Here is a 15,261-nt window from a genome sequence, read left to right as displayed (position 1 = left end):
CACAGACCTTTGAAACCAAACCAGTCTTAGTTACATCCCTAATTAGTGACAGTAAACATGCGGTATTGCACCGGCATCTCCAATTAATAACACAAGCATTTCCACAAGATATAACACTATTCTGCTCCAGCCTTGTCAGTGTAAACAGTTTGAACTTTGATTTTTACATACATTATTTCACAATATTTACACCTGTTCTCACATGGGGAACATTACATTTCACTTTAAACACAGTCCTGATCATCCACGGATTAACTTCTGCGTTTTTTTCTCCATGCTATTTGCATTTTATGAGACAGAATACATTACAATTGTGCAGCTCTCTCTGTCATTTAAGAAAAGGAGCGCTGACCCAAACTAATAGAAAGAGCAGCCTCTGTCTGTCATACCTGGAAGAGCAGTTAGCAAAGATGGAATTAGACACTGGGGACAATGGACAGGTAAAATGCTCTACAGTACAATGAAGCGGGATCAGAGGAAGAATAATGTTGTCGGAGGCAAAGGGAACGTTAAAGGAGCATAATGCCAAGAGGATAAAAGCCGGACTAAATAAGAAGTCAACCTGAAGGAAGACAGAGTACAGAGGGAGAGTGGCTTTGTGATAATAGAGGGAGAGGTGAAAAGGGAGGAGAAGAGGGGGGTGTATCGCAGGAGGGGGTGAACAGAGGGGGGGAGGCTGCAGTTCAGCGGTGAGAGTTATTTAATTGAAGAGTGACATTGGGAGCCCGGCTCGTCAGCTCTTCCCCATCAATCACTCGCGGTCAGGAGATGCCCGAGGTGATGTGGCCCGCGTCCCGCTCCCTCCGGATCCCACGGCCGGCCCCGGCATTTAGCTGCCATGCCTCCATTACATCTCCGCCCGCCCAACCCCCTCCACGCATCAGGATGCTCTGACCTCCGCTCACCTGGCCTACTGTTATCTGCTCCCCTGTGACACGCCGCTTGATGGGTCTTTTTGTTCACGGGCTAACAAGAATAACAGTGAAGGGTTACTGTAGCAGCTTATCCAGCATTAATAAAATATGACCTCCAAGGACAATCAAGTTTGATTTTCGCATAATATTTGCCACTATATGAATCTCAGTAGCTGCACTTAGTATTTACATGGCTCTAAGACAGTCAGATGAACTGAAGCAGGCTGTTCTCATACACCGTTCGTAACCATACCTACGAAAAGTAATGTACTGTAATTTGTATAATATACAGTATCCCATGAAATCAACTGATATGTAATGTGAACCATGAAGTATAAAGAGCAACAAACCACATATAGGGATGAGGTCGGGTGGATGAGTGGGTCAAAAAACACAGGAATTTTGCCCAAGAGACCGGTGTTCAACGTTCACTTATTTTTCACGTAACCTTGGCACTTAAATTACGTCACTTCCAGAGTTAATTTCAACCCAAACCACGATCTTTTCCTAAACCTAACAAAGTAGTTTTGTTGCCTAAACCTAACCAAGTTGTTTCCTTTTAAGACAGAAGTTTATTTTGAAAAGACTGGGGCGGAAATTGACACGTGTTGCTGGACATTCGTTGGAAGGACCCCACAAAAATGAGGAATAACTTTTCATAAGATATCATATGAACTGTTGTATAAGGATACGTTGACTGAAGTGAAGGGATATTGTTAGCTTACAATAATGTTTTCATACAGTTGAACTGTCAATGCTTAGGTGGTTTGGTTTGTTTCAACTGTTTAGGGCCTGTCTATTAATTTAGTTATTTATTTCAACCACTATTCTGTTACTTTTAGCTATGTTTATCGGTTATAGGCTACTTTTAGCTAACAATTTCATTTGTTTATCGATTACTTTTAGCTAACTATTTCAACTAATACAGTACTTTTAGCTCACTAGTTTAACTGTTTTAGCTTACTAATTGTTTAGACATCTCTCCTTGATAGCTAACTACTGTAGTTTTCACACACGCTCAATCACAACATGTAGTGTTCGGTGTTACAGCTGACGCAATATATGGATCACGTACCCCCTGACAACTGCAAAAGTACGTCTTGGGGCACAAGTACCTCTGTTTGGATATCACTGCTCCAACTGACATATCAGTAAGGGATAATGTACAGCGAGCCGGTCATTGTGAAATTGGTGATGCAGGACGCGAAGGGGGTTTATTTCACAAACAATGACCCGTTCGCTGTATATTATCCCACTTATTTTACAGCTATTTACTAAGAAATCAATAATTTGACACAAAAATGGTCCTCCAGAGTCTGACATCAGAACTGCGTCCATAGCAACGGTCTGCTAAAAGGAAATAACAGACTGTAGAATACCGTAATTGACCAATCAGAATCGAGTATTCAACAAAGTCATGTTATAAATATGGATTGATACTCTTAACAGCAAAATAAGTAGTGTTAATTGCTGGTCAATCTCTGACCTGCTTAAAAAAAAGAATTGACATAATTACAATAATGCCACTAACTGCCTTTCACTGTCATTGGAAACAGATGATTGTAACATTAACTGGCCAATTTCAGCTGTAAACAAGGTATTGATTTCCCCAGTGGACATTTAAAGAAAACATGTCGCTGTGCTCGCAGCTAAAGAGCTGTCATAACATATGTTTTCTGAACAGCTCTGCAGAGACAAAGCACTAAACACACAGTCAGGCACAGCGAGCAAGAGTAGGAGAATAACGTTGACACAGCCTCACATGATCTGGTTGTTCTTATTATGCTAATGCAGATAAGAAAACCCACGTTGAAATTTAAAAATGTCCTTACACTTGCACATTAATTAATTCTGACTAAAGTTTTTAAGTTTATGAAAATAGAATTCACTGCACTGCGTCGGCCTTCGCGTTCCTTAGTGCCGGCGGAGCAATGATTCAAAGCAAGTGACCTTTTTCACACCGTGATCTTGACAGTGGGATCCTGATTTATCATCAAACTGAATTCCATTTAGTGGTTGTTCTAATTCATCTCTGACTCCTTCTCTTCTCCATAATTGCACCGAGACATTTGCACACAAGTTAAAATGCCCCCTTAATTGTTTTTTTATTTTATTCTAATCCTTGTTGTTGATTGATTTTTCTTTCTGTTGAGCTCAGACACTTTCAGGAGCTGGGTTTCTTCTCAGCTAGTGTGGGTTTTTGCATTGCACACAGTATGTGAACATGTATTTCACTACATGGTGTTCATAAGGCTGCACAGAGCCGGGGATCAGAGGGGCCTTGATGTTCAAGGGACAAGGCCGGCGAGTTGATGTCCCCCTGACTCCCGCACTATGACCAAAATACAAAAGCCAAACTTATTTGCATACGATGCATCCAAACATTTCTGCTTCTCCTCTTTTAAACGCAGGGATTTGGACTAATCATCCAGCGAGTATTGAGCGATTACATTTTCATCTAATGCTATGTAAGAGGGTCGAAAGATCAAGTGAACTAATGGATGACCTAATCATGGGGGATTGGCTGTATCGATTCAGATGGTCATATCCTCATTGTCTGTCAGGCCACTGAAGCTGGAGGCGGATACAATCCCTCACTGGCTGAAACCACCATATTCAAGAAACCCTCATTCAGATTACACTAATTTAGCCCATACCTCTCCAGTTCCCCTGGGGGTTAAAAAGATTACGGGGGAGGAATGGCAATCTTGCTGAGTTGCAGCTTAGAACTTGTCTTCCAGAGGGTTAGACTTCGAATATTTTAATGTAACAGGTTTTTATCATCCCTACTCCCCTTTTTAGGTATTTTATATTTTTCTCATATTTCCTCACAAGGAGATTCTGCAGCGCACACTACCTCTGCTTGCACTCTCCATATATAAATTGTCTTAATCCTCATTGATATACAGTGTGTTGCAAATGTTGTCATGCTTGCAGATGCAATTTTGCGCACAAGCGAAATTATGACTTGGTGGTTGGTGACACTGGCTGCCAACGCTGCAGAGACCGTCATTCTTCAAGGACAATCTTCTGCATCTGTGCGAATAATCAATGTTTCTGAAAGTTTATCATGAACTGGTGGCATCTTCCATCAGCCAATATCGCTTCTGCGAAGCGCATCTGGAAGTAAAGTGACATTCATTCTTTCTCAAGAAGATCGAGACAGAGAACCCGTGAAACAGAAAAAAAAATATCGAGGTAAATACTTGAGATAGATAACAGACAAGTACAGAGGTCACTCTCAGCAATTTCCCTCCAGACGTGTCACAGCAGGTTCTGAAAGAGAAACGTCTCACTGCAGACAGACATGTTCATTCACCTCGGTTTGTGTCGACTGAGGCGGCATCCTGATCCGAATCCTAATGACACACCAACTTGCTAGCATTCAGAGGTCTGTGTGTCACAGAGCCGTGGCAGCCCGGGCTGTGCTCTCAATTCACACTCAAATCTGCACCTACAAAAATCTCTGCAAAAGGGAAATAAGGCTGTCAGAGGAGATCCTCCTTGTCAACACAGCCATTATAATATACTGTAATATACACTGCATAGATGCGACTTTTGAAACCTTGGGTTAAAACTCCAAAATGCCTTTGATTCATGGCTGTCATTCTTTTTCCACTGACCCTGAATTATAAATGTAATGTAAGGTGAAGGGGGTTGCATAGTGTCAAATTCACACAATTATCACCCAGCCCACTTAAAGGTGAAATGTGTAAGATCTGGCCAGAATTTGTATTTAAAATTAAAAAAATATAACATTATCAACAGAATGTGAAGAGGTTAAAGTATTAGCATTATGTCAAAGACGTCTTCCGGGGCGTGACGTTGTCAGCGACCCGTGGCTTGCAACAAGCCAGCCTGCTACCTCAACACACAACACTTTATATCTATTTATTTACCCTTGATTCAGTCCTAGTAACTGGTGCTCCTTTTCATGTAGCTTCTATTGTGTTTTAATGTGATCTGTCTGGATGTGATATGTTGTTTTAATGTACTCTTTTAATAGCAGTTTTTGCACATGAAAACCAAAGACAAATTTCTGCCTTTTGTTTGCGAAAAGCAGACAATAAAGTATTTTCTATTTATATGCATTGTTGTTGCAGAGATATCTACTGAAATTAGCATGATAACCAGCTATTCCCGGCCCATGCTGTCTTTTAATACCGCTTGTACCTCGAGAGACGATAATGAGTCACCGTGGCGTCAAACTTTGCCAGACGGTATTTACTCATTTGGTGTGGTGAAAAATAGGCAGAACTGGAAATAGCGTAGGTGGCGTTGTCAGCTTCAACTGCAGGCGCCGACGTGGCAAGCGGGCTAACAACAGAAGTCCAGAAAGAGATTCCCAATCGAAGGGGAAACATCACAACCTTTGCCTCATTGATATGAATTTGACCACAGCACCATAAGCAAAATTAAGCATGCAATCGAACATGTGAGCTGAAGGCAGGTTCTAGTCTAGCCTTGCGAGGGTAGTCCATGTGCATTGTGAGTTTTTACTATCTATTTCTAACTATGAGCATTAAGCAAACAAGACGAAGGGCACACACGTGGATTTTGCTGCAAGAGTAGAGAAGTTTCTATGGATGTTTTAATACAAAAAAAACAACTGGATTCCTTTTATCCATTGCAACTGCTGTAAATCCAAGGTGACTACAGATGCCACGATCGGCAAAGTAGTGACAACTTAAAACTTTCAAAGTCCACCTTTCAAATCTACAGGGTACACAAAAGATAGACTTTGTGAGGAATTTCACAACAAAATATTTGCCTCTTAAGCCGTTCTTGTGTGGGATCCTCTTTCAGAAATGTTCCTTGACATTAAGACACACAGAAGAAACGTCTCATGGATGCATATTAGGGATGTTAATAACCAACCGTTTAACCTTTAACTGCGGTTAAAAGTATTAATAATTAATTAAAAAACTGAGCAGAGGAGTGGCTTGCCACTTAAAGGAGAAAAGCTGGTACACCTTAACAGCCCATAAGCCCTTAAGAGAGTCTGAGCCGGAGCAAGATACAGGAAGTTGGCTCGGGTCTTGAGCTTGCTTGAGCTGAGGAGTTGTAGGCTACAACTTTGTCACCGACAAATAAACTGTGAACACACTGCTGCAGCTACGTTCACAGCTATAATGACACTGACAAACCCACACTCACCACCGCATGCTCACCATTGTCTCACACACCGTATGTGTGAGACAATGGTGAGCACGAAGCCACCGGCAACGCTTCAGCTGCTAACGTAGCACAAACACGGTTTGTCGGTCACTCGCTATCGTTACGCCGGGAAGACAGATTATCTTTACGCCGGGCAGACACACAGCTGACAACCTGCTAATCTAAACTAAATGACGCGGTGGACACTTTTAGCGGGAAAGAGGCTTAATGTGTCCGCGAAACTACACGCAGCACCGTGGCTGCTAACACTACCGGACGGGTGAGGACTCAGTTGTCTGTTTTACACATACACTGTAGCTGGTGCAATTTTTCTTTTTCAAAATTAGCATCCCTAATGCATATCACATCGCATCTGTATTCATTTCTAGTTTACACATTCCTAGTTTATTTGTTGCACCTCCAGAGCCAGGGTTTTCAATTAGGCTTTCCCTGAAAGGTGGCGAATGTTCCAAGCTTGTGACAGCAACCCTCGACTACATATCACCCAGATGCTTTTCTTTCCATTTTGAAAAGAGGGAAAATAATGTCACCTTGTGTTATATACAATGAGAAAGAAAAGAAGAGCCAAACAGAGAGCAAGCACAAACAAGACAGAAATGAGGACAGGATGAGACAGAGACATAGACGAGGAGCAGGAAGGGATAGTAGAAAGACAAAAAAGAGGCAAAGGCATTGGCTTTGTCATGACAGTCTCCTCTCCCATGGTGGGGAAGATGTGTGTTCACATGCTCCAGTAGTCAGACTGAAAAACCCGTGCCTGTTGCATTCACTCCAGCAGAGCAATAGCACTCATGGCTGCCTAGCTGGCAAAGAGCTTGTTATCCCCCCATCCCTTCATCTGCTTGCTCCTCTTCTTTCCACATCCCTTTTCCCACACCACAAGCATCTGCATTCTGTTTGCTTCAACGAGCCCCCGTGTTTCCTAGCCACCATGTAACAAGGAAACAAGCAGCGCCTTTATATTCTTCCCGCAAGACACAGGTGAACACAAACAGCACGGCCAACAGCCCAGGTGGCGTTTGCGTCCTGATCCTGAAAATCAAATGCGGTCCTGTCAAGCCGAAATCTGGCGCTCCCGCGGTGCCTGAACCGTCCTGCCGGTGACAGGAGTGAGTCCCCAATCTCAAGAAAAGGAAATGAACAGCGATAATCTAATGGACTCGATCAACCAACAAGTGTCAAATGGGAATACACAGGCACGCATGAGGAGCCGGGCTGACTGAATACACTGGGTAATGAATGCCGGTGGAAAACTCAGGTCTTCTTCTTCTTATCGGGCATATTTCAAATGTTTCTCATTAACTCCAGGAGTTTCTATTCTACCCATTAAATGTTCTTCCTGTCTTTATGTGAATGGGATTGTATGAGCCAAGAACACTTGCTGAGTCAGTGGGTGGAAGGCGAGCAGAACGAAATACATTACCAATTTTTTTTCCCCCCTGAACACAGAAAGTGAATATAAAGTAAGGCATTGTTTTATGCACAAAGTAAAAATAGGCTTTAGAGGGGGAGCAGATCATGTTCAAAATGGAAAAACGAGGACAAATATTTGCTGTCAAGTGTGGAATGCCTCAATTTGTTAAAATGACGCTGCGTTAATGCATCCTCATAATGGAGTAAACTTTCAGGAGTAACGGCGTAATTATAAAAGTACCTGTGTCGCCTGAGAATCAGGGATGAAACTACGGAAACTTTCCTTTGCAAATAGTTGATTTCCCTTGTGGCCGCTGGTTTTAGATGAACACCTCGCCGAAACAGCTACTGTCCAATTATAGCTTAGCAACTGTAACTACGTAGGCACGGCAGGCCTGCCATGGTTTGGATTTCTCCACTTGTTGGAGAAGTTCGCATGAGGCTGTAGTGTGAGCGATGCTCTGTATTTAAAGAGATTTGAGTCTTATTTTAACATTTCCCAAAAGCAAAATCACAAGAGCAAATGTGTTAGAAATGAATTAATCAGTGTGTTTGTCTGCTCTTATGAAAGCTGCAAAGGAGCATTTCTGAGCATTTTGTGGGGTATATATTTATAAAGCATGTCCACTGTCTACAAGCTGCTGGGTGCTAACGAGCTAACATTAACATTAGCAGCTCTGTCCTGCTATTTATTGCATTCGGGGAAGTTTCAGAGATAGTGTTGCCCTCGTCAAACACATCGGTATTAGGGGTGTTAGAAAATATCAATACACATGAGTATTGTAGCAGGCTCAGTTTTAAAGCTAAGAAAACCTATCCATTGGTAACAAATATGTCATGCTAGTTTGTCGCAAAGGAGGCTAAATAATGCTCCAAATTGACGCTAAATTTTGGTGAGGAAAAACTGGCATGGCCATTTTCAAAGGGGTTCCTTGACCTCTGACCTCAAGATATGTGAATGAAAATGGGTTTTATGGGTACCCACGAGTCTCCCCTTTACAGACATGCCCACTTTATGATAATCACATGCAGTTTGGGGCAAAAAACATGCAATTTTTTGCATGAAGTATAAATGTGTTATTTTTGCCTATTCTAAAATGGTTTATTTCTAGTGTGTTCTTGAACAGTGAAACATACTGTCTGAAAATACAAACAATAAAGCATAAATGTCATCTCTGTCTTGCTTGTTAAAGTATGTAGGCCTAAGATTAGAAGCCAAACAGTCATTTGTTAGAATAAATATCAGTCTGATCTTACATTTATTTTGAGCTCTGCACTCCAAAACAAGGATAATGCAATTTCTTCATCTGTTGAGTTTCAGTTTTTTCACATAGGCTATGTATGTAGTCATCAAGTGTATATTTAAGACCTTTTTACAGACTTCTTGCTTTAAAATGAGTCAGCGTCAGAGAGCGTTTTCAACCAGGTCATGGAGCTAATGCTAGCAATTACCTAGCTAGCTTGTTATCTCAATGGTTGCCAACTACAAACGAGAAACCTGCTTTTGTCCACTTCTGTCTAAAAACAAGGACCCATTTCTTCAAAAACGACTAACAATTTCTAGAATTAAAACTTCCATTGTTATTATTGTAAACTGCAGTGTTTCCACAATAACTATACAGGCTTCACCAGGCCCCAAAAATATATTTTTTAATGCCAAAAATAACGCCAAATATCCATCCCGTGTTTCCCTTATATTCATTCAGCAGCGGCGCCGAGAGTCCATGAACACGGCAAGCGTCTGTGCCAAGTTCACATGTCTGTAATAACAGCATGACAGTCGAGTGTCTGTTATCTAAACGGCTAAAGTCGTCGTTGAACAAGTGAAGATAAAGTTGTGGGTACCGGTTACAAACAGCCTCGGTAGTAAGCGACACGCTATCGTGCTGACGGATTCGGTGTTCTTGTGTTTTTAGCAAGACCAGAGAATATTCAGTTATAACAGATCAGTGATGCTGTTTTAACCTCATTGTTCTCCGTGATATTTTGTGGAAGCTAATATGTAATGTAGCCTGACTCCATTTAAAACATTGTCTTTTAAATGCTATATTGCTTGTCAGCAACCGGTCATACGGTAACTTAGGAGGTAATCTGGCCTTGTGTGTTCTGAACTGTATTATGCACATTGCGAGAACAAGAAGCTTGACAAGGCCGAGTAACTAACAGTAACTAAGGGGGGATGGTGGCGTTAGCGAGCATGCTTTGTTTAGCCTCACATACATTTGAACACTCAAGGGCTGTGAAATATCAAGAGCTTTATTTGTCAGTTTGAAAATGACAACAAATGTCCACATCTGAATGCATGAGATTCTGTGCACATAGAGACACAAAATGAGGAGGATGGGAAACTGTGATTAAATCCATTGTCTGAAAAATGGCTGCAATCAGTATATGAAATATACATTTAGCAACAATGTTGATTATCAATGTGAGAAAAAAAAAAAAAAGGCTTCTCAAAATAACTGCTTTCTGTCCCACATGTCCCACTTTCACTGACTTTTCCTCCAACTTCTAACACTTTGATTTCTCATGTGAGGTACAAACCACACGTTTTGAAATGAGAAAAGTTCTCCAGCGGAGCAGCAGCAAAGCTCAGTCCAGAGTGGCACAAGTTGATTGAGCCGATGGTGTGAGTGTCTGAAGCCCTGTAAGCCTTTTCTAGAAAGACCCCAGTGGGCTTTCCATGGTTCCGGAGTGTGCCGGGGCCACGCTGGCTTCAGCTGACAGGACCCCCCTCCACCCACCACCCCACCCTCTCAGGTCCCGGCAGCTGCCAGGATGAAGAGAATACTCTGAGTGGACACACGGTGACAGGAGCTGATGTGGTCGTCCACGTCTGTCACAGCTTTCATTTCCTACGCCGTGCCATTGATTCCCTGGCCGGGTGACACTCTCTTTTAATCTGTTGCAAAGAGCTTGACCTGTGGAGCACGTCTCCTGAGGATGAGAACAAACTCCAAATGGAAACTATCACTTTCTTCCTGGCTGTTTCAGGGGAAACCTCCCCACAGCGACATGTCTGGATCTGGGGGTTGTTTTGCTTTCACAAAGAGAGAATCCCAAGGGGGGGCTATAAAAGCTGGGCCACCCAGAAAAAAGCAAAAGGGAGCAAATTGCAAAAGCGAGTGGGCTGAGATCAGTGATTAGTTATTAACGGAAAAAAAAACATTGGACACCACGACTCTACAGGGAGGCGTTGGCATATAATTTCCTCGTGGATATTTGAAACCTGAGAGTGGCTTCAATTTGAGCTTTGAGAACGGGAGGGTGTGCCGGTGTAGACACAAGCCTGCATTTGGCGAGCGAAATTAAAGGTCATTTTGAGAAAGTGAAAATTAATGTGAGCTATCAATTTCAGCCTTTAAAAAAAAAAAAAAGTGACATATTTCAGCCTGACACATTTTAATTAGGCCATCAATAGTATGGCAACAGTGGCTAATGGTGCAGAAGACACGACCAGGATAAGTTGCCTTCACTTTAACTGTTGTGGACACATTTAAATGGCATTTGAAGTGCTGTGTTGACACAAACAGGGACTGTTCCTGCAAAATAACTTGATTTATGCTGTCAATATTTGCTGATTCTGTTGGTCCTATTAGTAAAAAATAGGGATGCACCGATCTGACTTTTTCAGTCCCGATACCGATAGTGATACCTGGGCTTTGGGTATCGGTCGACACCGACTACAGATCTGATACCAGTCTTTAATTAATAAGATGCATGTCTCACTGTGTGGAAGAGACTGGGTCATTCAAACATTGCTTTCCTAATTTTTTGTAAACCCATCCAGTATCGGTAGCGGTGCATCCCTAGTCTTGAGTTTGCCATGTTATGATTTTAACATATTTCTTTATGCTAAATGCAGTACCTGTGAGGGTTTCTGGACAATATTTGTCATTGTTTTGTGTTGTTAATTGATTTCCAATAATAAATATATATATATATACATTTGCATAAAGCAGCATATTGCCCACTCCCATGTTGATAAGAGTATTAAATACTTGACAAATCTCCCTTTAAGGTACATTCTGAACAGGTAAAAGAGGTGCAATTAATTAGCGATTAATCGTGAGTAATCATGGACAATCGTGATGTATCGCGATTAAATACTTTAATTGATTGACAGCCCTAATAAAAAATAAAAAAGCATATTAATACACCTATGGCCTCATAATATATCAATATCAATACTGATTTGCAACATAATCTGCTGTCTTTGTGGGAGCAAATTGGGCCATCTGCATTGATCTAGGATATTCATGATTTAATTAAGTTATTTTTTTCTAGAAAAGCAAAACAGGTTTTGGTTTTCCAAAAGGAGGAACCTTCTTCATTAGCGACACACTCTTTAAACTGTTCCTGCTTTTGTCGCCCCTCTCCCTCCCTCCTCTGCCCAGAGAATAAATAAGATAAGGGAGAGCAATGAACGCATCCATCATTCAAAGTGGAAAAGGGTAATTTAGCTTGGCCCTCCTGACAGCTTTACAACTTTGCACGCTATTCTATTTTAATTGGCAATCATGAATTAACTGAATGAAAGCCCTGTTCACTGCCGATGTCTTTCTCATTGCAGCTTTTAATTGGGTTGACTTGATGAGTTCCTGAGATAAAACCAGACAATATATTCTCATGATTGGCAACTCGTTTGTTGCCATATAATTAGGCCGCAGACAAATCAAGCACACGACTGTTTCCTCCTCAGCCGGGCCTCATCCTTTCATCGCACACAGATTGAAAGAGCGCCACCGACAGTACAGTGAAGTGTTACGTATGACATGATGGATATTTGGAGCGGGACTCGGACAGGCGCGTAGCTTGACACTGTAATCTGTCGTTGTTCTGTCATGTATCCATTTGTCTCAAGCAATTATTGATCCTCCAGGAAAGAGGTCACCTGTTCAAACTGTCACATATCTATTTTCCCATCCAAGTGTGATCAGAATTTTATAGGAAAAGGGATAATCAAATGCTGCAATAACACGATTTGAATAATATGCAAGTCCGCTCCAATAGAGCTAATTCTTTTTTTTCCTTTCGCTGCTGGTTCTTAATGATTAAAACAATCCCTGAGGCTCCTCAGACTCACCCTACACTTTTACATATAAGGTCAAATGTTCAAAGCTTTCCTCCATTCTCCCTCCATTTTAAAAATAGGGGGAAAAAGGGAATTAAACTTTAATGGGCTGATGAATAAATATTTTGTGTCTCCAGGACTCAGCACTTTCTCCCATTCCTGCAGCTGGCTTAATTAACTCTTCCTCAAGCCTTTTGTAAATTAACACATCTCTTTCTGTATCCTTCGACATTGTTTTTCTTCTTCTTCTTCCACTTCTTTTTTTTTTTTTTTCCCGGTCAAAATTTGTTAGACAGCTTTTTTTGTGCAGTAATATGCCACATGGTGGGATGCATAATTATTCGACCTCATAGTCACTGTTTTAACTTACAGTGCAGATTTCTTTCCCCCTTCAGATGTAAGTCAGATTGGTTGCTTGAGGCTAGAGCGCACTTAGGGATGTTTTTGTACTCGCCAAATAGTATGCGAATCACTTGAGAATATAAGACTTTTTGTTTCTGATATTCAGAGTTATCCTCATGCGCCAGATGGTTTGTTACACAGAACCATCTGAGAAGCCGTTGTTGGAAACTGTTTGGAAAAGGACAGGCACTCAAAATAAATATTTGGCAGGTGATTGGATGAACCATCTGACAATCAAACTCTTGCCGAAGCCAGTCAGGAGAAGAGTGAAAACATCGTCTTCAGTGCCGTTCTTTGCTCTTTCAATGTACAAAAGTACTCTCCGGTTCTGATAAAACTGATGCTATTGCAGCTTCTACGCGTCCTCTTTAAGAGCGCCATTGTTGTTTTGAACAACAGTCGCCTCTCCGTGTCGTCTCACACACCTAAACCACCACCGTAGCTGCCAGTAGCTCCTCACAGGACGCTGATTGGTCCGAGCCACTGTGGTTCCAGCCCGTTCTCATTACCAGAGCGTCAAATACCAAGGCTTTGTCACGACCGTTGGTGTGTGATACCACCGTAAAAGGCACCCTTTACTATCAGTGTTCCACTAACTATAGTGTAAACCCATCCACGGCAATTGTAAACGTTCTGAGAAAGTGCGCCGAGGAGCGTTATTTAACATCCTTCACAAGCTAGTATGACATGGATGGTACCGATGGATTCTTTAAGTTTTCTAGTTTCATATGATACCAGTAACTTCATTCTAGCTTTAAAACTGAGCCCGGTACAACCTCTGGAAGATCGATTGTGTTAATGCATTAAAGAAATTAGTGGCGTTAAAACAAATTTCTGTTAACAAGTTATTATCGCTTTAACACAGTCATAATTATAAGCCATGGGGTTTGCTGTCCTGGCTAAATCTGTGCTATTTGGGTTGCCTGCAGAAGACATTTCTGCACAGTCATTTTGGGGACTTTATCCTGAATTACTCCCACTGTCAGTCAGAGTGCAGCTCCTCTTCCTGGCTCATATTGTTTATTTTTTTCGCTCTGGCCTATGCTCGCCCCTCAGATTCTTCCCCGTCACATCTGCCGACAAGTGATAAATGTGACGTTACTCCATCAGAGGATCATTAAATGTCCTGCCGTGACAGCGGAACGTGATGGCAGAAAGTCAATGGAGTCGGGGAGGGGTTGTGCGAGCGGAGGAATCGCCTGGTGGAAAAGCCTGCTGGGAAGGATCAATGGCTCATCTAACACCCACATGCCTACTCCTGAACCAGGCAAGACCACTCACACCACTCACACACTCCCCGCCTGGCAATGAGGTTGTCCAGCTGCTCAGAATGAGTGTGCACAGTCAGATGCAACCACTTGTGGTGATTTGTTGATGTATTACAAGGAAGGGTTGGTGACAAAGTGAGGAAAGTCTACTTTGCACTCTCATATACTTATATGCTGTGTTGTCTGATTAAAGTTAGCTGGGTGGGAATTTCTTTAGTGAGACAAAACAGCAAATTATAGTGAGAAATCAAAAGAGACAGAAACAGCAGAGAGGAAGTGGCTTGGCCAGAGGAAACTGGACAGACCAGGCTTTAGATCTTGTGCTTCTTTCATCCATCTGGTGTCCTTTCATATAAAGCTATGCTGTGTGAATTTTACCACTATCACATGGTCTGTGAGTATTGGATTTAAAAGTGTTCAAACACCTCTGGCTACCATATGGAGCCTCCAACATGCCTTGTGTCTGTGTGAAGGAAATATCACTCACACGCTTTCTCTAATAGTGCTATTTATAACTATTTAGTTACAGAATACAACGGAGCCAACCATGTTGTCACCCTGTGAGCAACAATGAGCTAAAGCTCTGTTTATCTCACAGAATTTGGCTCGCTGGTAGAATGAACCTCCTTTCTCTAATTAAAGATGCAGCTGTGTTTAAGGGCAGTCGTTGTGAGATATACTTTTCTTCTTAAAAAAATTTATACCATAAAGCAGAAGCTCTTCTCACACATTTTCTTCGCACAGTTGTATAGCTACTGTACAGCAAGATGCAAAATGACTTTTCAAACAGAATTCAAATCTATAAACTTGTATTCATGTTTGACCTTTTCAACAACGACATTATATCATTCTTATCGGTTAATGTCTTCTGCTACAAGAATCATCTTTCAAAGACAAGATTGCAGGTTGTTCGTCTTCTCCTCTGTCATGCTGCTGTATTCAATGCAGTGAGACAGTAAAGAAGACAATAGATACGGTAAAGGAGTAGCTCGACAATTTTTGTGACGGGCTT

The sequence above is a fragment of the Sebastes fasciatus genome, chromosome 21, assembly GCF_043250625.1.
Source record: "Sebastes fasciatus isolate fSebFas1 chromosome 21, fSebFas1.pri, whole genome shotgun sequence".
Classification (NCBI taxonomy): Eukaryota; Metazoa; Chordata; class Actinopteri; order Perciformes; family Sebastidae; genus Sebastes; species Sebastes fasciatus.
The sequence above is the reverse complement of the archived record's forward strand: the minus strand, read 5'-3'. Positions refer to the sequence as shown.